Source organism: Ambystoma mexicanum, chromosome 10 (assembly GCF_040938575.1).
Source record: "Ambystoma mexicanum isolate Mex_15411 chromosome 10, UKY_AmexF1_1, whole genome shotgun sequence".
NCBI classification, from domain to species: Eukaryota; Metazoa; Chordata; class Amphibia; order Caudata; family Ambystomatidae; genus Ambystoma; species Ambystoma mexicanum.
Genome location: NC_090932.1, coordinates 862,442,987 through 862,463,300, shown reverse-complemented (window position 1 = coordinate 862,463,300; position 20,314 = coordinate 862,442,987). Strand labels below are relative to the sequence as shown.

The window sequence follows — 20,314 nt, the reverse complement described above, 5'->3', positions numbered from 1 at the left end:
TCATGGACAACCTAGGAAGCAAGGGTAACATGGCTAAAGTCAATCTACCTTGAAGTAAGCCTGAATTAGAGTATGTGACCTTTGCTAGGGAGGTGGGAGCACTCTTCAAGTTTCAGGGAAAGTATACAGGGACCACACAGACAAGGATACACACTGAAATCTTTCTCATTATGTGGGCTCTTGAGAATATTATCACAGCCGACAGGAAATGCAATAGTGGGGGCTGTTTAACCTCAATCCACTTTACTGCAGAGGCCTGGCTGCTGTTGGGTGGATCCTAGGAGGCTGCTTGTCCACCATTGGGCAGCCACCTCCAAATGTATATGTTGCAAAGTCTTTTATTGGAGAGCTGGGCTGACCCTCAGCCTGGTTTCTGGGTAGACAGTGGGGAGCTGAGCACAGGAAACAAAGACCACTGGCACCTAAAAAGATACAGAGATGCTGGAGGATTGCTGCAGGAAGCAGCATTGGCTCAGCCAACACCACAGTATTTCAGATGTTGACCTTCACTGGAGATACCTTTGCAAAGTGCCTCAGCTATCCTGCTCACGCTGCATCACCATCCAAAGAAAACTTGCAGGCTTGCAATGCCTGCACCACCCATATAGCTAGCTTTAGGCGCAAAGTGTTCGGTGTTGTTGGAATCGTGGCGAAAGCTGGTGATTTTCGCTGCAAACAGACCGTAGGTGCTGTTCTCTGGAGGTGGGGACGACTGTTTAAAATCCCCGGGCAAACGCGAAGCGCTTGCGCAAAGTGTTGTGACAAGTGTTCAGTGGTCGGCTGGGGGACAGAAGCAGCTGAACATCCACCCGCCTGCCTTGACTGCCCGATTATCATCTTAAGCGACTGTGCGAACCGTCCACTCGCTGTGAATAGACGCCTCTACTCTATCCGCTTTTGAGTCTCTTGGATGGAAGGGCGGTGAATGCCATGGATCAGGGCACCCTGCAACCTCTCTGCATCCTGACCCTTGGGTGTGCTTGTGGTGACAGAAAACAGGGGACTAGCGTGCCCAAAAATCGGACCAGGGCCTGGTGCAGATTCCCTGTTATAAGATCTTCGGAGAAGTTTGTATTCCATTTCTCTCCCATGCGGAGGTCACAGCGCACATGTCCCCAACGCGCAGCCGTTGTTTGCTGCAGAATAACCCGAGTGCCCCGTGATAACATTAGGATTGGAGGGAATATTCAAACTCACAAGTGGGACTGCGGACTGCCTCAGGCCCTATTCCAGAGGAAATCTCTTGACGTTTCCTTTGGCTATAGGCTGGTGCCCCACAGAGGGTGATTCTCCTTTGAAAGACAGTTGATCTCGACTGAGCTAAGTTTTCCTTTACACTCTCCGCAAGGTCGGAGTAAGACAAAAACTGACTTGAGAATGAGAACCCGACAACTCATGAAGTCATTTGTAAAGCCCTTGGACACTCCCCTGATTATGGACAATGTAGAGGCCATCTCCCCAGCATCTCCCATATGTAATGGTGCCGTGAATTCTAACGGATTAGCTGAGGCATTTTATGGGGACAGCCAGAGGTCTGGGGAAAAGAATATGGCCTCATCCCTGGGAGAGCACTTTTGGAATGGAATGCTGGAGGCGATCCTACAAAGTTTAAGGGGATGGAGAAGTCCACAGGGGAACCCGTAACGGACCATAAGAAATAAACAAAGGGGAAAATGACTATGGTGGACAATAGTCCGGAGAGGACTGGAATTGAGGGCGTGTGGGAGCCAGGTTGTTGATGCGACATCGGAAATCTGGGTGAGGCTAAGACTTTCAACAATGGGCCAGTAAATGGTGGTATATATCCATCAGCAGCTGGTATTCTGGACAATAAGGAAATGGAGGGCGATATACTGATATTAGAAAATCAGACTGAGATCATCTGGCTCCCTCCACAGGCGAATATCCGCAAAAATTCAGACCTTGCTGCTCAACTGTCCAGTGATCTTAATGAGTTAGCAGAAAGAATCTCAACACAAAAAGAAAGCCTTGCCTCGATTCAGTTCAGGCTCTTGGCCCTAGAAGCTAATCTTTCTCGAGAGGATTTGACCATAACACATACACAGAACAGCACTCATGTGAACCCCAGGTTAGAAGTTTGGAAGCGGACGCAACAGAAGAAGAGGTGATTGGAAGTGAAGATCTAGTAGTGTCAACTCTCCCGTAGGCCCAGAAGACCCCACTCCATCCACACTATGGTGGCCACAAAGTCTTCTGATCATGATTCTGTCAACTCCTCTGAGTCAAGTCACAATGCCTCTGTATGGGGAAACCCAAGTGCACGAGAAAAAACTCAACCAATGATTAGATCCGAATGATCTCCAGAGGGTGATCTTGGCCTCCCTCTCTGTTTCACTGGTGCCATTTACAAATATTTCTGACTCAATGAGTGATCAGGCAACATTAATTGCAATGCTACAATCAAAACCTAGCGCCTTGGATGGGCTGGCAAGAAAGGTGGAGGAACGCCTCAACAAAGAGGCTGAAACATCGGCACAATGGCAAAACCGCCTTTGCGACCTGGCATGAAGGGAGTCGATGGACAAGTCCACGCTAATGGAAGCTATCCTCGAACTGGAAAAAAGCTTCGGCTGGCCATGGATTAAATGCTGATACTCAAGAAAGGGAAGCAAATATGTTTTCCATTTTTACAGGGAAAGCTGCAGTGGCGAAGAAAGATGGCAACGAAATAGACCAAGAAAAGGGAGGGGGAGAGGGAGCAAAAACCAAGTCCCCTCGAGGAAAACCAGATCAAATGGATTGAGGACATTCTTGCGAAACAGAAGTATTCCTCCACCGCTTTCCAATAAGACAGTCCCCTAAAAGATCAAGAAAAGAGCTGACATTGCTAACTTTGGCCCCGAAAAAAAGTGAACCAACCAGCATTGCCATTGCGTTGAGCAAGGTCAATCTGGATACGAATATTGAATTGATTGACGACACCTGCCTAAGCGAGCTGCTGGACTTCATAGATCAAGAGAGATGACGACTTCAATAACCTTTCTCACTCGGAATGGGCTGAAATTGAAAGAATGGCGAATCAGGTGGAACCGGATCATTTAAAGAGGCCAACGTCGGCTATAAGAACTATGTCCAAGAAATGTAATCCTAAACCATTGGAAGAAACTTTTGCCACTATGGAACAGAAGAGGGGTATGTTGGGTAACTTTAGAAGTCCTATGCAGACAAGTAACAGGCCTAAATTTGTAAAGAATCTAGTTAAGCCTAAAGCCTTGAAGAAGAAAGTCTGCAAAATCTAACTGGAGCGAATTGTGAACGGCGCCAAAGCCCCAATTTTGAACTGTGCCCACAAATGACATCAGTGTCTTGGAATTTGTGTTAGAAAAGATGGACTGGGTGGTCCTCCACCTAGTATTGAGAAAGGTTAAAGACTCTTGCTAAGTGAGAAGATGCTGCCACTGGTATATGATATAAGAGAATTCCAAGAAGCAGGATGCCCCACTCTGCTGGAGTCACAGATGCAAAATAGAACAGAGGGGCTCCAGCGGGAACAAAGAGGCGTAGTAAAAGCAAGGGATGTTGATTGGCAAGGTGCCTTACAGCCGCCTGGGGAAGCTAAAGCGCCATCACCACCAAGTGCTGCCCGTGATTCGCAGAGGTCATCATTTGGGAAAGGAGACTGGACTAAATTAAAATGTACAGTTAACAACAACCTAGTTTGGAAATCTGGCTCAGTGAGGAGGGTTGAAACCCAAGTCCAGGCAAACTGGAACTGGTTGGTTGGCGTACTGGGCGGCGGTAGCAAGAAATACTTGTCTCCCAGGATGAAATCACCACAGTTTGGATTGGATCATGGAACACGAGAGGGTTCAAACCACTGTTTACGGACAAGCTTATGACATCTTACGTCTACAGGAGACATGGCTCAGGACTATTGCCTCCTGTGATATGATATGATATGATAAGGCATTTGTAACGCGCCTATACACAAGTGTTTCAAGGCGCGACGAGGCAGGGATTGGGGAACAAGGGGAAGACAGACAACGATCCTACTAGGCCAGGTGTCATTCAGACCGCGCAGGTGCAGGGGTAGAGGGAAGGGGAAGGGAAAAAGTGCAAGGGGAAGGAGAAGTGGGGGGGGAGTGCAGTACAAATAAGTAGAATAGAAATAAAATAATAAATAAATAGGGCCAGCTGGTGGCAAGTGCAAGGTAAGTGCAGCCAAGTGCTGGGGGGGGAGGGGGCTGTAGTGATACAGAGACAGTCCCACAGTGCAGGGGTTGCCAGGGAGGCAGTGCAAGTGAAGAGTGACTGGGCCCAGGACCGAGGTTGGTGAGAGTGGCCCAGTTGCAGAATCAGTGCAGTATTGGTGAAGAATTTAGCAGGGGAGAGGGAGAGAGAAAGCAGAAGTGAAGAGGAAGGTTTTGAGGTGCTTCCGGAACCGGAGATGGTTCTCCTCAAGTTTCAGGGAGGCAGGAAGGCTGTTCCAGAGGGAGGCCCCTGCCGCGGAGAGAGATCTACCCCCAGCTCGTTGCTTCGAGAAGCGGCTGACCCTGAGGGAGTTGGAGACGGATGAGCGTAGGGCTCGGGAAGGAAGATATTTAGGAAGAGAGAGTTGAAGGTATTTAGGCCCCAGGCCCCAGAAGGCCTTGTGGACAATGCAGAGGGTTTTGAACTTAATCCTTGCAGCCACTGGGAGCCAGTGTAGAGATTTCAGTCCTGGAGAGATACGGTCCCTGGGCTTGAGGCCAAGGACAAGTCTCGCAGCTCTGTTCTGGATGAGTTGCAGAGGGCGGAGAGTGGAGGCAGGCAGATTAAGATAGAGGCTGTTACAGTAGTCCAGCTTCGAGAGAACCAGGGCTCGGGAGACAGTGAGCTTCTGGGGGAAGGAGAGGAAGGGAAGAATACCTCTGAGGAGGTGCAGCTGGTAATGTGACTTCCTAGAGACGTCAGATATATGAGAAGAGAAGGAGAGTGTGGAGTCGAAGATGACCCCGATGGTTATGAACCCTTTCTGAATCCAGCAGGAAAGGGAGTTATGGGGTCACCTTTCTCAGGCCTTTTGACTGATTAAAGTGGACGCTGGTTTCACCATAATCAGCCATGAAACCCCAAATTCCTATGTCCAGGTGATAAAACCTCTTAGGATAGCATCTGCAAAGCAGGAATTCTTCCTCCTAATGAACATCTGTTGGAGGGTGAATTCTTGCAAAGAAATGAACTTTGTTGAGGGCCGAGGACACAGGTGGATGTCTCCTTTGTGAGCTCCGGGACTCCTTCCCCGTCCGGATATCCTAAAGCACCCTTAAAAGCAATAAAAACCCTGGAATGCTGCCTTGCGTGTGCCCGAGATAGTGGGGAGTGCTCTGTGCAGTGGATAGTCTCAGAGACCCTGTCGCCAGGGAAAGAGCAGCGGACGACTCGGGAGCCCGGCGGCTTTGGCCAAGATGGTGGGCGCAATGTGCATAAGTCCGGGGGCCTGTCAACCTGCCCCCGGTGCAGCGATTAGCTGGGCTCGGCCCGCTGTGATCTTGTGGGTAGAAGAAGCGGAGTACCCGGTGGGGGCAATCCGAGCCGAAGACTGGTGCCGGTGTGCGGAGCTTGTTCGCCCATCCCCCATCTTTGCCGGGGCCTCCGCGATGGTGGAAGCGAGGCGGTGCAAGAGCCCACTATCTAGACTGCATTGGGGGACGGGCGGCTCAGCCCGCTATGTGCCTGCGGGAGGAAGAAACAGAGTGTCCGCCGGGGCTGCGGTCAGCGTGAGGGCTAGTCTGGCCCAGAGACTGGCGCTGGTGTGCTGCACCCGATCATCCATCCCCCATTATGGCCGGGTTCTCCGCGGCCGAGCAGTCGGAGTGGCGTGGGAGTGCCGCTCTCCGGACTGATCCAGGGAGGCGGATGGTGCTGCTGGCGAGGCCCAGGGAGGCGAGAGGTGAGGAGCTGGGCCACAGCGGAGAGGGGCCTGGCACCGCGGATGCAGCGAAGTGTGGACACCCGCTCAGCCGGGTGCTAAATCTGCAATAACAGGCTCAGAGGGAGGAGGGCTCTGATGCGCATGGAGTACCCCCCCACGGACAAGTTCTGTGAAAGTGAAGAGGCCCGGGGGGGGTGGGGGGGGGAGAGGGTCAACCTCAGGTGAGTGTGCTGGCTTGCCCTGGGCAACGGAAAGGAGCTTCTCCATGCATGCCATCTACCCCTAGGGCATCGGTAGTGGGCATCTGCCCCTCACTGGAGCAACAAATATGAGCTTCTTATAGCTGCCCACCACTCAGCAGGCTTACAAAGCCCATGAAGGGGAGAAGAGCGGAGGGGCCCGGTGAGGAGGGGAATTGAGGGGCCTGACAATGGTGAGGAGTGCTCAATTGCATGGGGGTGGAGGAAGCATGGAAGAGCGCCCCCGCGAGCAGAATGGTCAGAGAGTAGCCCAAAGGCACCATGGAACTGATCCTATAGTTGACGCCTGGACATAGGTGGCCGGTACTGCGACAGCAGAGTGCTTTACTCACAATTGGACAGTTGGGTCCTTGGGGGGGCCCTGTTCATCGCCAGCAGGAAGGGGTTGCTCTGAAAAGTGGTGCAGAGATCAATGGCAAAATGTCCAAGCAGGCGCGGAAAACCAAAAGTTCTGGGTCGGGAGATATAAAGTCCCTGATGCAGTCCGCGGAGACCCAGAAACGCAGCCAACTGCAGGCGCAAGCCCAGATCCATTCTCCTCCTTCGGGGTCTTGGGGGATTGTGATGACCCACCAATTCTCAGGTCAGATTCATTAGCAATGCTACAGGAGCTGAAGAAGGACATTAAACATCGTGCCACCGACCTAGCCAAGTCCATTGCTGATCTTAACAGAGGAATAGTGGCAGTTGAAAGAAGGGTCAATGAGATGGAGACCACAGTTGCCGAACAAAGCCATGAACATGAAGAGTTAACCAAAAGGGTCCAGATCCTTGAACAACAAATGGAGCAGGTTCAAGACAGACCGGAGGATACAAAGAATAGATCCCGGCAGAATAACATACGCATCTGGAGGATCCCGACATCGGTCATGGACGTCGACCTGCAACAATACGCGACAGAGCTGTTCCGGCACATCCTGGGCCCGGGGGTTGAGAGGGATATCGTCCTGGATCAGGCGCATAGGGTCTATTCAGTGTTCCAGCTAAAGAAAAACTTGGTCCCAGATGTGTTGACCCGGGTACATCTATTCCAACTGAAAGAGCTTATTATGCGAGCCGCAAGGGAGAAAGAACCCATAAGCTTTCGATCTACACCCATTCTCCTGTTTCAAGATCTGTCTCAAGCTACCCTGAACAAGAGGAAACGGCTGAGGGTCGTTACGGACTGGCTGAGAACAAGGAAGGTGTGTTACCGTTGGGTGTTCCCGACCGGACTGCGCTTCGAGTGGAAGGGTCAGAGGTACACGATTACAAGAGAGGAAGATATGGACGAGCTCATGGGAGAGGGGGAAGGCAGTGAAGGCAAGGACCAAGTAAGGTCCCCACGCGGGAGCGAGGAAAGGGAAGACACTTTGGTAAAGGAACAATGGAAGCCAGTGTGTCCCCGCCCGACGGGCCACAAAAAGGCTCCTAAAGCGGGGGACCCAGTGTGAGCGAGAGAGACAGTGCTACCCAGCGAGCCGCCTGGCGCATTCAAACTCAGGTTCTGGAAGGGCCTTACCATCTCCCTAATCTGAAGGCCATTGAGGGCAGTGAAGAGCTATGCAGCAGTCACATGAGCATGAATAAGGGGGGTATAATACGCCCGGTGACTCTCTGTGGTGTTGCCATAGTGTCATGATGCCTGCCCCCGGGAAGCCAGACCAGGCCCAGCAACCCCGGAAGCAGGCATCATGCCATTTAGAGCATGCCCAAAAACCCCAGTTAGGGGCTGTTTGGGTGCAGTCCTGGCGCCTATGGCGCCAGGCTCATAAGGATAAAGTCAGTCCTGGCGCCATGGGCGCCAGGCTCATTTCAGAAAACTTACCTAATGCAGACCATGCTGCATACTCACCTGGTGCAGACCATGCTGCACGAAGCCACAAGCCAAATGGGGCTTAGGAGGGACTATTTACTTAAGGGACTACTTTTTTCTCGAGTGGGGGCTGTGGAAGAATACTTACTTGGGACTTCTTCCCAGGCTATTTAAACCACGCCCGGACAGCCACACGTGCTTCGCGTTATTCTGCATCCAGCAGCGTAACGCTCACCGTGCCTGCAGCAGCTTCCAGTCTTCTGCCACGCCCGCTTCAAGCCCGGAGCTTCTAGAAATAAGAAGAAAGAAGGAGAAGAGGTTAGAACAGGAGCATCACAGTAATCCTTACCTGAATCCTTGATCCATCACGCACTCGAGCTGGAAGCAAGAAGTCACACGTGCGTCGCCTCGCATCTCCGCGCTGAACTCACCGGCCTTCGCTGCATCTCTGCATTCCATCGCGATCTTCAGCATCTCCCGGCCGCTCGCCTACACCTAGGGAGACAAGAACAACAAGGTGAGCTAAGGGAAAATAAAAGGACACGTACGCAAGCTACCCCCAAAGACTTACCGGATTACCACGGGGGATACTCACCTCATCTCTGCTCGGCGCAGTTAACTCTGCATCACCGCCGCACCCCGGCCCCTAAGGGGAAACCACTGGACATTAGAAGCTACCCCACCGAAGACTTACCTGATCTACCGCAGGGGGAACTCACCTCATATCGGGTCGGCGCAGTTAACTCTGCATCATCGCCGTACCCCGGCCCCTAAGGGGAAAACCACTATAGACTTACCTGACTCTCACCAACTGCCCTTTGGACTCTCCGTGGTGGTTAAGTTGGCAACCTATAAGAAATCGGAAAGAGTGAAGATCAGACATTTGAACTCTTACAAACTATTGGATCCTAGAGAGTCAATACTGGAACTCACCAATTCCTCCACGCCAGTGAAGTAACTGGTCATCTACGCGCCCCTGCGCTCGATGCAGGATGGAGAGCCCACCTTTCTAAACCATCAGGTGAGAACAAGAGGGAACATTGGGAGTGGTCAGTGGGCAGACAACGGGAGTGGAAGGTGGGTTAACGGTCGAATTACGGGAGGTTAATTCCCTTTCTCCTTTGCAGAAAGATATTCATACGAGCCGACAAACGAAGTAAGTGGGGGTGTCCAGTCAGCCATCTTGGCTCTACGTGGCACCAGGCCGGTCCAGATCGACGTTCCCGTGGGAACCAGGTGAGCGTAACACATAGGGATTGTGTTTGTTGAAGTTTATGGGGTTGAAGCAAGTTTGGGAGTTGGGGGGGGGCAGTAAAATATCCTATTGGGATGGAGACCACATACGATGGGTTTGAGATGCCTAGGGGGGGTAACCCAGTTGGAGTATATGGACTTCGGCATAATGTTACGGCATATTAATGGCTGACGTAACCTTTATCACATTAAATGTCCATGGGCTTAACTGCCCAGTTAAAAGGAAATCTATTATGAGCAGACTCAGGGACATGCAGGCCTTGGTTCTTTGGCTACAGGAGACGCACCTGCTCCCAGAGGATGAACACAGGCTGAGGAACAGGGCCTTCCCCGGGCAATATTTTGCTTATAGTGGGACGAAAAAAAGGGGTGTGGGCATCCTCCTGGCTAAAGGGATCCAATTCGAGAAACAATTTGTAAACAGGGACACAGAGGGCCGTTACCTGATATTAGGAGGGCCTTTGATGGGCCAGCAGGTCTCGCTGGTGGAAATTTACGCCCTCAATGAGAGGCAGGATCAATTTCTGTTAGAGGTGCTGCCCAAAATTGTAGAGGTCGGAGTGGGGCAGATCATGATTGGGGGCGATTTTAACGGAGGGATGGACGTGGTAATGGATAAAACTCTCCCTGCCACCTCCAGTGATTCCATGTTCAGACAGGCCCTGCCAAGATTCCTCAGGGAATTGCACTTCATAGAAACATGGCGGTTTTTCCATCCGCTAGAGAAAGCCTACACTCATTATTGTGCAGTACATTGGGGCTATTCCCGAATTGACATGGTATTAATTTCAGACACTCTGGTCCCCCAACTCACACGCCTGGAAATAGGGGTGCAGTGCCCGTCAGACCATGCCCCGGTTTCCCTAAAACTGGACCCGCTTACCCCGCGGCTGCAGACTCGTAGGCCCTGGCGTTTAAATGAGGTGATCCTAAAAGATTTAGCTCTAAGAGCAGATAAAGAGCGAGTCCTGAAGGATTACTTCCAAGAAAATGTCACACAGGAAGTAGACTGAGCTACAATTTGAGAAGCAAGTAAAGCAGTGGTACAGGGTGAGTTCATAACGCATACAGCGGGATATGTTAAGAGAAAGGAGAGGGTGAGGCGGGAGCTGGAGGCCAAGGTAAATAAAGCAGAGGCGGAATACAAGGATAGGGGCTCACAAAGATCTTGGAAGGACTTGAAAAGTCAGAGCAACCCTAGAGACGCATCTGGCCGGCGAGTCTGCACAATTCCTTTTACGGACCAAACAGTCCTATTACATTCATGGGGACAAGGCCAATCGTTTCTCAGCGGCTAAACTGAGACAGCAGAAAACCTGAAATCGCATTGTACAGCTTAGGGATCGGGGAGGGAACCTGGTGAGAGGGGAGAAGGAACTAGAGGAGGTCATGCACGCATTACACTGATATCCTAAAGGAGGAGGTTTTAGAGAGAGAAGCACAGGTAGCATTCTTGGATCAGGTGACCCTGCCACAAATTAGCGAGCCGGAGAGATTGCTGTTGCAAGCACCCATATCCGAGGAAGAAGTGGAGGTGGTGGTGATAGGGGCACCGAAAAGACAAATCCCCAGGCCCAGATGGCGTAAGCAATGCGTACTACAAAACATTCCGGCCAATCCTGGTAGGTCCTCTAACAAAACTATTTAACTATATCCAGGATACAGGGCAAGCCTCAGGGGATATGGGTCCGGCTACTACGGTTCTTCTGCTAAAACCGGATAGGGAACCCCTAAATTGTGCTAGCTAACGCCCCATCTCACTGTTGAATGGGGATGCAAAAATGTACTCCACGGTTCTGGCTCGAAGACTGGCAAGGGTTCTCCCAAAGATAATCCACCCAGACCAGGCGGGTTTTGTGAAAGGGCGGCATACATACGACAATATACGCAGGGCCATAGACACGATGGAATGGGGGTGGAACAGGGCAGAGATTCTTGGTGCTGGCATTTGATGCCTCTAAGGCTTTTGATAGCCTGCACTGGGGATTCTTGCGGCTTACCCTTAGGAGATTCGGGTGCGGGCCGGTATTTGCACGTATGGTGATGGCTAACTTCGTGAACCCATAAACACGATTGATGATCAACGGCCAGCTCACAGACAATATTCTTATCCGGAAGGGCACGAGGCAAGGCTAACCGTTCTCGCTGCTGATCTTTGCTATGGCCATGGAGCCGGCAGCGCAGCGAGCCCGGGATGACCAGGGTATCCAAGGCGTGGGCAGAAGGTAGCCCTCTACGCGGACGACATCCTCATGTTCGTGAAAGACACGACAAACTCCCTCCCCAGAGCCATAGAACTGCTGGATGAGTTTGCAAAGGTCTCGGGGTTTCACATCAACTACCCCAAATCCAGGGCACTTAACATCACGGAGGCCACAGAGCATGTGTCAGAAAGGGAGAGCCGGTATCCTTTGAAGTGGGAACAGAAAGCTATAAAATAATTAGGTGTTCACCTGACCCCTACATATGAGAGGCTATATGGGGCTAATATCCCGGGTCTCTTGAATTCATTGACACAAGATCTTAAACAATGGGATTTGCAGGAATTATCATGGCTGGCACGCATAACAGCAGTCAAGACGAACCTGCTTCCAAGGTTCCTTTATGTGACCGGCGCCCTGCCGATATGTATACCAAACCCGGCAATAAAAAAAAAACAGCAGGGAGAGGATGTCTTATCTGGGGGGGAAAGAAACCAAGGGTTCCTAAGAAAGTCCTATTTAGACTACAAGCTCTGGGGGGCTTAGGGGTACCGGAATTTGGCAGATAGTTATGGGCAGGACAGGTGGCGCCCATGCTCCAATGGTCACCCAGGGACAACCAGAACTGTTGGGTGATCCTGGAAAGGGAGGCATCTAAGATACCCCTGGAAAGCCTAGGTTTTCTCGTAGGTCGGCATAGAGGCAAAGAGCCACTGGAAGCTTCCAAGGCTACCCTATGGTATTGGGACAAAGCACTAAGGGGGACTAAGGTGGGGGTGGGAGGAGGCCCACTCACGCCGGTGGCCCACAATCCAGACTTTACGCCAGGATTGCAGCCTAGTTTTTGAGTGCATTGGGGAGATAGGCCCTGGTCATGGGTGATCGGCACAGCAACATTCCAGGTCCCGGAGAGGGCACGCTTCCACTATATACAACTCAACATTGGATCACTAACACAAGGGTTCGGGAGGGAGCAACTAGGGACCCTAGAGGGCTGGAATTTACGGTACAAGAGGGACAGGTTGAGAAAGGGGTATCAAGATTCTACCGGTTGATGGGGGAGGCAGACCTGGAAGAAATTCTCCCATACATGGAAAAATGGGCTACAGATGTGGGAAGACCCATCTCAGGGGAGTCATGGGGTAGCATATGGCAACGCACCGCTAGGGGCTCTAAATGCACATCAATTAAAGAGGGGACGTACAAGCTTTGCCTACGTTGGTATATGACACCACGACGTATGCACTCCATCAACCCGGACTATCCCATGCTATGCTGGAGGGATTGTGGACAACCCGTGGACTTAATTCATATGTGGTGGACACGTCCAGTAGCAGAGATTTATTGGAAGGAGATCCTAAGCCATATAAGGGAGCTTACGGGGACACAACTGCCGTTTGACCCGGTGGTAGTGTTGCTGGCCGAGGCGGTGGAAGGGAGCTATGACAATTCCGGATGCAGAGCTGGCCTTATCACCCACATGCTGAGCACGGCAAGAATCACCCTGGTGCAGGCATGGAAGAACAAATAGGGGCCGGTAGTGGCCACGTGGTGGGTGAGACTCTGGGGAGTGATGGCCATGGAGAAGGTGACGGCAATGGCTTATGGCTCCTACTCGAAATATATTAACACCTGGGCACCGCTCCATGAGTTCATGTACCATAGGGAGCAGATGCATTTCAAACGTAAGTTACTGCGCAATGTCTCCATTATATTATCGGGGGGACATGAGTTGCGAGAAGGACTGAGCCTAAAAGGATCCCCTGGGAGGTCAGAAGATGCTATACTCCACCCAAATGTAGATGTTATTTTGGCGGGGGTGGGCTGGGGTTGGGGGGAGGGTTGTTTGTAACAGTTAAATTTCAGCAGCAGATGGCACCTCCGACGGGGGTGGATAGCGGGAAGCATACTGGTGATAGTACTGTTTGTTGTTCCTTGAAGCATGAATGTTTGCAACTTATGCTGCTGAGAAATAAATACAGTTGATAAAAAAAAAAGAAATGAACTTTGTTAAATCAATAACAAAAGGGGTGGATCAGGTTTTGTGTGAATGGGAGAACTCTAACGTGGTCCTCTGTGGGGGTCCTAAATATACGTTTGCTGGATGAGAGGGAACAGCCTCAAAAAGAGTGTGAACTGGATGGAAGGGCATTAGAATGGTTCCAAGAGATTGGAACCCGAGATCTACATATGCTCTACATTTGCTCAATGCCAAGACAGCGGGAGACATTCCGGGATCCTGCACATGGGGCGGGGGACAGAATAGATCTTGCTCGGAATAATGCTTTGTATCTGTTATCATTCTTAATAGAGTGAGCAAATTAGAAATAGTTAAGCAGTCCCTTAGCGATCACAACTTGGTAGCAACTACGTTGGGTGTTAGCGAGAACCCCGAAGAAAGGAAATAAATGGGCCTGGTGGAAGTAATCTGGGCTAAGAACAGGTTAAGGGTAGGAAAGAGGGAGATTAGTGTTATATATGGGCAATATGAGGCTGCAGTGGAAAAGGATAACACTTGTATTGAATACAATTGGGTCCTAAAATATTTAAATTTTCCATCGAAAAGAAGTAAAGAGGTGGCGCCATCTCTCAAACACTCCTATGATTCTAAGATCAGTAGGGCTAAAAGAATTGTGCGCTGCCTTGAGGAAAATTAAATCTGGCAAGGACCCGGAGGCATCAGAAATTATCCGGCTTTGTAAGCGGAAGTTTAAGACTTGTTTTACTGCAACTAAAAGCCAACGACTACAAACTGATGCTGAGCAAATTTTAAAGGCAGGTTGTAATAAAAACACAAGGGACCTCTGGGAATTGCTGAATAATGGGGGGACCTTTAGAACATGTTATAAACTGGGCCAAGTGAGAGTTCAGTTGGCACACCCATTATTCTCGGCTGTTAGTTGACCCAGTGAAAACTGAGGTGGGAGAGAATTCTCAATAGTGGGCAATCAAAATTGACAGGGAAGATTTGCAGAGTATGATTAAGGGGCTCAGTGCTTCGAGGCTGCGTGCCCGGACAGCATAACCAACCAATTACTTAAAGAAAATCCTGGTGAGTGGAGCCAATTGGCTATGTTGGTGTTGGGCCAGATTTTACATAAGAAACAACTCCCAGAGTTTTGGTGGGAAGCCATAATTTTCCCAATTTAAAAGAAGGGCGACCGCAGTGACGCTCAGAACTATGGTCCGATCGCCCTTCTTGATTCTTTGAGGAACTCTTCGCCTCAGCCTTGTTGCGTGATTTGACATCTTGTGCAATTAAGGCTGGGATACTTGACCCCCAACAGACTGGATTCGTGAGGGGCGTCGGGACCGCCCTTGATCTCTTTGTTATTGACATTTTAAAACAAGGAGTACTTGAATCAGGGACCTGTATCCAAAATGGCCTTTATGATTTGGAACAGGCCTTTGATTGTGTCAACAGGAAAACGCTGTGGACTAAACTAACTGACCTATTGAAGGCCATCTGCACCCTTTACTCAGACAAGTCTGTCCCAATTAGATTATCAGCTATGGGGGCTTTGTCCAGAAAAAGTATGACTCACCAGGGATTAAAGCAGGGCTGTGCCTTGGCCCCTACTGTTTAGCCTGTATGCTTCAGATATGGGCAAATCACAGGCAGGAGTTAGGGCATTTCCACCAAAGGTTAATGGAATGGCAATTTCCTGGATCCTATATGCAGACGATTTAGTGCTCATGGATCTAACTCAAGTCAGTTTACAGAGTCAAATCGAGAGGTTTAAGCATTACCTGGGGGATAACGACATGAAAATCAATGTCCGAAAATCAAAGATCCTTTGATCCGTCTGCTTGTAGGAAGCAGAGAAAAGTCCCCACCTGAGGGTTGGAAATGAGAGCCTTGAAGTGGTGGACATCATGGTCTATCTGGGAGTAAGGATTAATAAAAATCTGAATGCTAGAGCGCACTACCTCTCTCTTCGCATTAAGACTAAACGTCTCGCGGCACAGGGCATTAACATTCTTTGTAAATATTGCAAATTCTCACTCTCACCCATGCTATCATTTTATCGACAAAACGTGGTGCCCATATTAACCTACGGCTCTGAAGGGATGTTGAATATGTCCTGGAAAGTATGGGCCCTTTTAGAGGGCCTGTTTTGGCGCAGACACTTCAAACTGCCTGGTTCCCAGGCGATATCTACTATTAGACATGAACTTAGATTGCAGTCCTTGGAGTCAATAGCTCTTTGGAAATCGATTGCATTCTATAGGAAATGCAGGCTGGCAGAACCTTGTGCCATTTGAAATATTTAGGTTGATGGAAAGCTCTTCAGATAGGGCTCTGTGAGGTGGTGGCAGAAGATCGAAGCAGTAATAGAAGAGAGGGAGGTGGAAATGGAGGCGGTAATCTCCAATCCCATTAAAAAAACACAAAAAATAAATAAAACTCCAGAAAATGGATTGGGTTGAATCAATAAGGCAAGAAATGTAGACATCTTGATACCCTGCCTGGGAAGCGAAAAAATAAAAAAGGGCCTGAATCAGCCGCCTCTGTACCAACAGGAGAGGTGGAGTTGGCTAGGGAACAAATCTCAAAAAAAGCCACGCATTGTAGATATTGTGGGTCGCAAGGGGAAGTTGAGACTTTATGTTAGCTTGTTACCGCTTGCATAGCCCTCGTAGAGTTGTGTTCAAATTTTATGCAAGACCATCAGGCCTACCAGCTGACAATATTGGATAGACACTGATGGGATTGGATATTAATGGCAGAGAGAATGAGTCTATGCTTGGCGATCTTAAAATGTATAGAAGGTGTGATAAATCCAACTAAAGTGTCTGCCTGAATGAATTGATACTTTCGACTCCTTGGGACAATGTTAAGAGTGCTTTAGAGTCTAGACATGTGGTGATGGCATGGCCCTTCTCTTTATTCCTTGAAATAAGAATGTTTTAAAATTGTGTAGCTGTTTTACAATGAAGATAGATGTAGGTGCGGAATTCCATTCTTTTCTTTTTCTCCTTTTATGTAATGTGGAAGGATTTGAGTTCATGTAAATGGTTAAATTACTTCTTGTGTTCAAGTAAGCTCAACCAATAAACATTTAATAAAAAACAAAAATAGCCAGCTCTCCCCTGTTGCAAGGACATTGATCTAAGCTGTAGGCTAAAATCGTCCTTGACATCCTTGGTGATCTGCTGTGCATATGCAATACTGCTCTGCTGACCTTCACCAGAAGGAGCCTGCCAGAAACCCCAAGTCCAACCACCAAGTTGCAGAGGGCCTGCCGACCCTGTTACGAGTCAATGAAAGATGTGCATCAGTCGAATTGCCTACGAGCGTTTTTCCACCATTGTGCAACCAATCCAGGTTCACTCTGCTCCAGTCGGAGGTCTCTGCTCTAGTCTGAGGTCTTCAGAGGAATCCGAAGACTACTGCTGGTTGACCACCAACAATTGGGAGGCAAGTCTTCCCCAGCAATTCACCATCTACTGGTCTAGGGATTGATCCTAGATTAGCAAGTCGTCTAGGTAGGGGAATACCCGAATGCTCTTCCCCTCCCGAGGTGAGCCACAACTACTGGTAGCAGTTTGGTGAATACCCTGGGGGCCAAAGAAATGCTGAACGGCAGGATTTTGAAGCCACAGTGGCAAGATCCTGTTCTAACCTAAGATACATCATGTGCTGGAGATGATCAGCACATGGCAGTAGGTATCCTGAGGTTCTAGGGACAACAACCAGTGCTGCAGATTGAGGGCTTGGAGGATCTGGGACAGAGTGAATATCTTGAACTTGTCCATGCAATGGTGCAAGTTTAAGAGCCACAGATCCAGAATGGGACTACAGCCCCTGTCCTCCTTCAGAACCAGAAAGTAAAGCAAATACCTACCCCTTTCTCTTTTTGAATGGGGCACCAGTTCTATTACACCCTTGGTCAGCAGCTTCCGGTCTTCTAAAAACAGGCAAGGGTTCAGAAGCAGAAATCAGCTGGTTGGAGGATGGTCTGGAGGACGTTGAGCAAAGGGGAGACAATAACTCTGCATTGAGACCTGCAGAGCCCATGTGTCGGACATGGTATGATATCATTCCTCATGAACAGGGATACATCTCCCCTACTACGGTACAACGATGTAAGTCTTAATAACAGAGGGCCTTGCCCCTTGGGCTGCAGAGGACACTGCTGAGGCAGCAATGGCCCCTCTGAGCTCCCAGACCTCTTCCCTGGTGAGGGGATGGGAGTGGTAGCTTCTGTTTGTCTGAAGGTGCTCGACCCCGGCTGCAATGGGCAAAAGAGAAGCGTTAAAACCCCCTTCCTCTTCATTCAGGAGCATAGGGCTGTTGAACAGCTAATCCTAGGGACTTCCCATGGCTTTAGAAGACTAACTTCTGAGGGGAGTCATCAGCCTTAGATCCAAAGATATGTTTCCCATGAAAAGGCATGTCTTAAGAGTTTTGCTGAATGTCTGGCACAAACCCAGAGATCTTCATCCAGGAGTACCTTCTGATGGCTGTACCCATGGCCACAGCACAGGCAACCACTGTCAACTGAGTCCGGTCATGACTGCAGAGTCCGACACTGTCTCTCTGCCATCCTATACCAAGGCACTGAGGTCCTTGCTAAAGCCTCCCACCAAGAGATTTTCAGTCACCTCTAAACCACAGTCTAGGGGCCAAACATAAATGTGGAGAAGACACATTAATTACCCTCATGGCAAGGCTTCCTCGAGGTGAACGCTTAGTGCCCCCAAACCTCCAACGTCTTACTCTCCCTGTCACAGCCCGAACCACCAGGTTCTCCAGGGAGGTGTGGATGGAAAGAAATGCAGGGTCAGTGGGTGATTGGTGAGGTTTCTTGGCAAGGCTCGGTGCACCGCAGAGACTGAGGCTGACTTCTCATAGGTTTGCAAGAGTGGGGCTTCCACTGCCCGAATGAAGGGCAGTAGGAGGTCAGTTAGCTCAAACTGGACCTTTGGTCTGGTTGATGCCAACAAAGTCAGTTTATTTTTTACTTGCTCATAAACATCTCAAAAGAAGCATGAGGCTTCAATTTAGTCAGCGCTGTGAGGATGTTCAGCTTGGGGGAGGTGTAAACTGGCCTCCTGGAGTTTAGAGGCCAGATACATGAGATCTTGCCCCTTGCAATAGAATTCCTCCAGGATGTCCACCAACTCTGTAGGGTAAAGGGGTTCTAGCCCAACCGGGATAGGATCACCTACAGCATCAAAGACATCTTTCACATTAACTTGTCCATAGGAAGTGGGGCATATTCCAGAGGTGCTTTGGCAGCACCGAACAACGCTGAGAGGGGGGGGGGGCTGCATCAGGAGCTTGATGCTGAAAAGCTGACCATTCCACCACTGGTTTGGATCAGACAGCTTTGAGGCCAGGGCAGAGGCCACGGCATGCAGCTAAGGTCTCACGAAGGGTCCCTGCTGGATTTTCCAAACATAGTGTGCCCCGTTGCCACAGATGGCATCTTGGCAAAGAAGTCTAGCATCGTTAGACGGATACTCTTTCATTCCTCTAGAGAGGAGGATTCGGTCAGAAATGGTACCTGTGGGACAGAATCTCAAGAGTCCATATGTCATGCCTGCGCCATGGGCGCATACAATGGCGATCAATATGGACAAATTGTTATTCATTTATCTACAGAAAACTCTTGGATCAACCGCTATTCACTATTTGGACTTTATTTCCCATTTGCAAGACTTTGGTGCTTTTTTATTTTTCCCAGAAAACTACACTTAGCATAATGCACTTGGCTATAACCATCTATTCCTGGCTATCCTATTTTTCTTCATCAGAACTACAATCCCCAGAAGCCCTAGGGATTTGCTCTGCTTCCACCAGCTCAGGAACAGAGAGGGAGGTGGCCGATTGTCTGCAGGTGTGCTGAACCAGGTGCAACCAATTAGCCTGCCTCTGTGCTGGGCTGGGCAGTATAAAGGCTGCTGCCTGCGAGAGCTCAGTCTCTTGCATTGAGAGTCCTTCCGGCACCTTTTTGCTTTGAGCTACAAACTTTGTATGCCGTTTCCTGCTTTCACCTGCTTTTTGTTCCAGTGTCCTGGCGGTCTCCAGCCTTGCAGCTGATCACGCTCTGATGCCTTCTACCTTCCGTCCTGGGCCTTTTGGGCTCCCCGCCTCAGCCCTGCTCCTCTGGGCGTCCTGCCTTGCAGCCTGCTACACCCTGCTGCCTACAGCCCTAGCCTTTTGGGCTCCCTGTCTCAGCCCTGCTCTTCCAGGCTCCTGCCTTGCAGCTGATCACGCTCTGCTGCCTTCCAGCCTCCGCCCTTGCCCTGCTGGGCTCTCCACATTGCAGCCGTTCACGCTCTGCTGCCTTCTAGCCTCCGCCCTTGCCCTGCCGGGCTCTCCACATTGCAGCCGTTCACGCTCTGCTGCCTTCCAGCCTCCGCCCTTGCTCTGCCGGGCTCTCTACATTGCAGCTGATCACGCTCTGCTGCTTTCCAGCCTCAGCCCCTGTCCTCTGGGCTCCCTGCTCTGCAGCCTGCCTCACTCCGGCTGCCTACAGCCCTTGTCCTCTGGGCTCCCTGCTCTGCAGCCTGCCTCACTCCGGCCGCCTACAGCCCTTGTCCTCTGGGCTTCCTACTTTGCAGTTTATCACGCTCCGCTGCCTACTACCTACTTTTTTACGCTGGGTTCTCGGCCTAGCAGCCCTCTACAGTCCTCTACAACCTTCTTCGGTCAGCGGCCCTGCCCCTCAGGGCTCACTCCTTGCTGCCCGGCCCTTCTGGGATCCTTGCCGTGCAGCTTGCTTTACTCTGCTGCCCTAAGCCCTTTCCCTCTGGGCTCTCTACCTTACAGCCCTGCTCCTGTGGGCTTGCTCATTGCTTTCCTGCTCTCCTCTGAGCTCTCAACCTTGTTCCTTACTGTCCTCTGCTATCCAATCCTGTACACAACTTTCCCTTCATTTCCTTCTGCTAGTTTGCCATCAACCTCCCTTTCCTGGAT

The 20,314-nt window shown here is 50.3% G+C and overlaps 1 protein-coding gene across 3 annotated transcripts in view; it reads right to left on the bottom strand.

The window, feature by feature from the left end:
• PRKCI (protein kinase C iota) overlaps positions 1-20,314 on the bottom strand; it is a 1,761,305-nt gene that overhangs the window by 574,711 nt on the left and 1,166,280 nt on the right. The gene's annotated exons all lie outside the window — the stretch shown is intronic.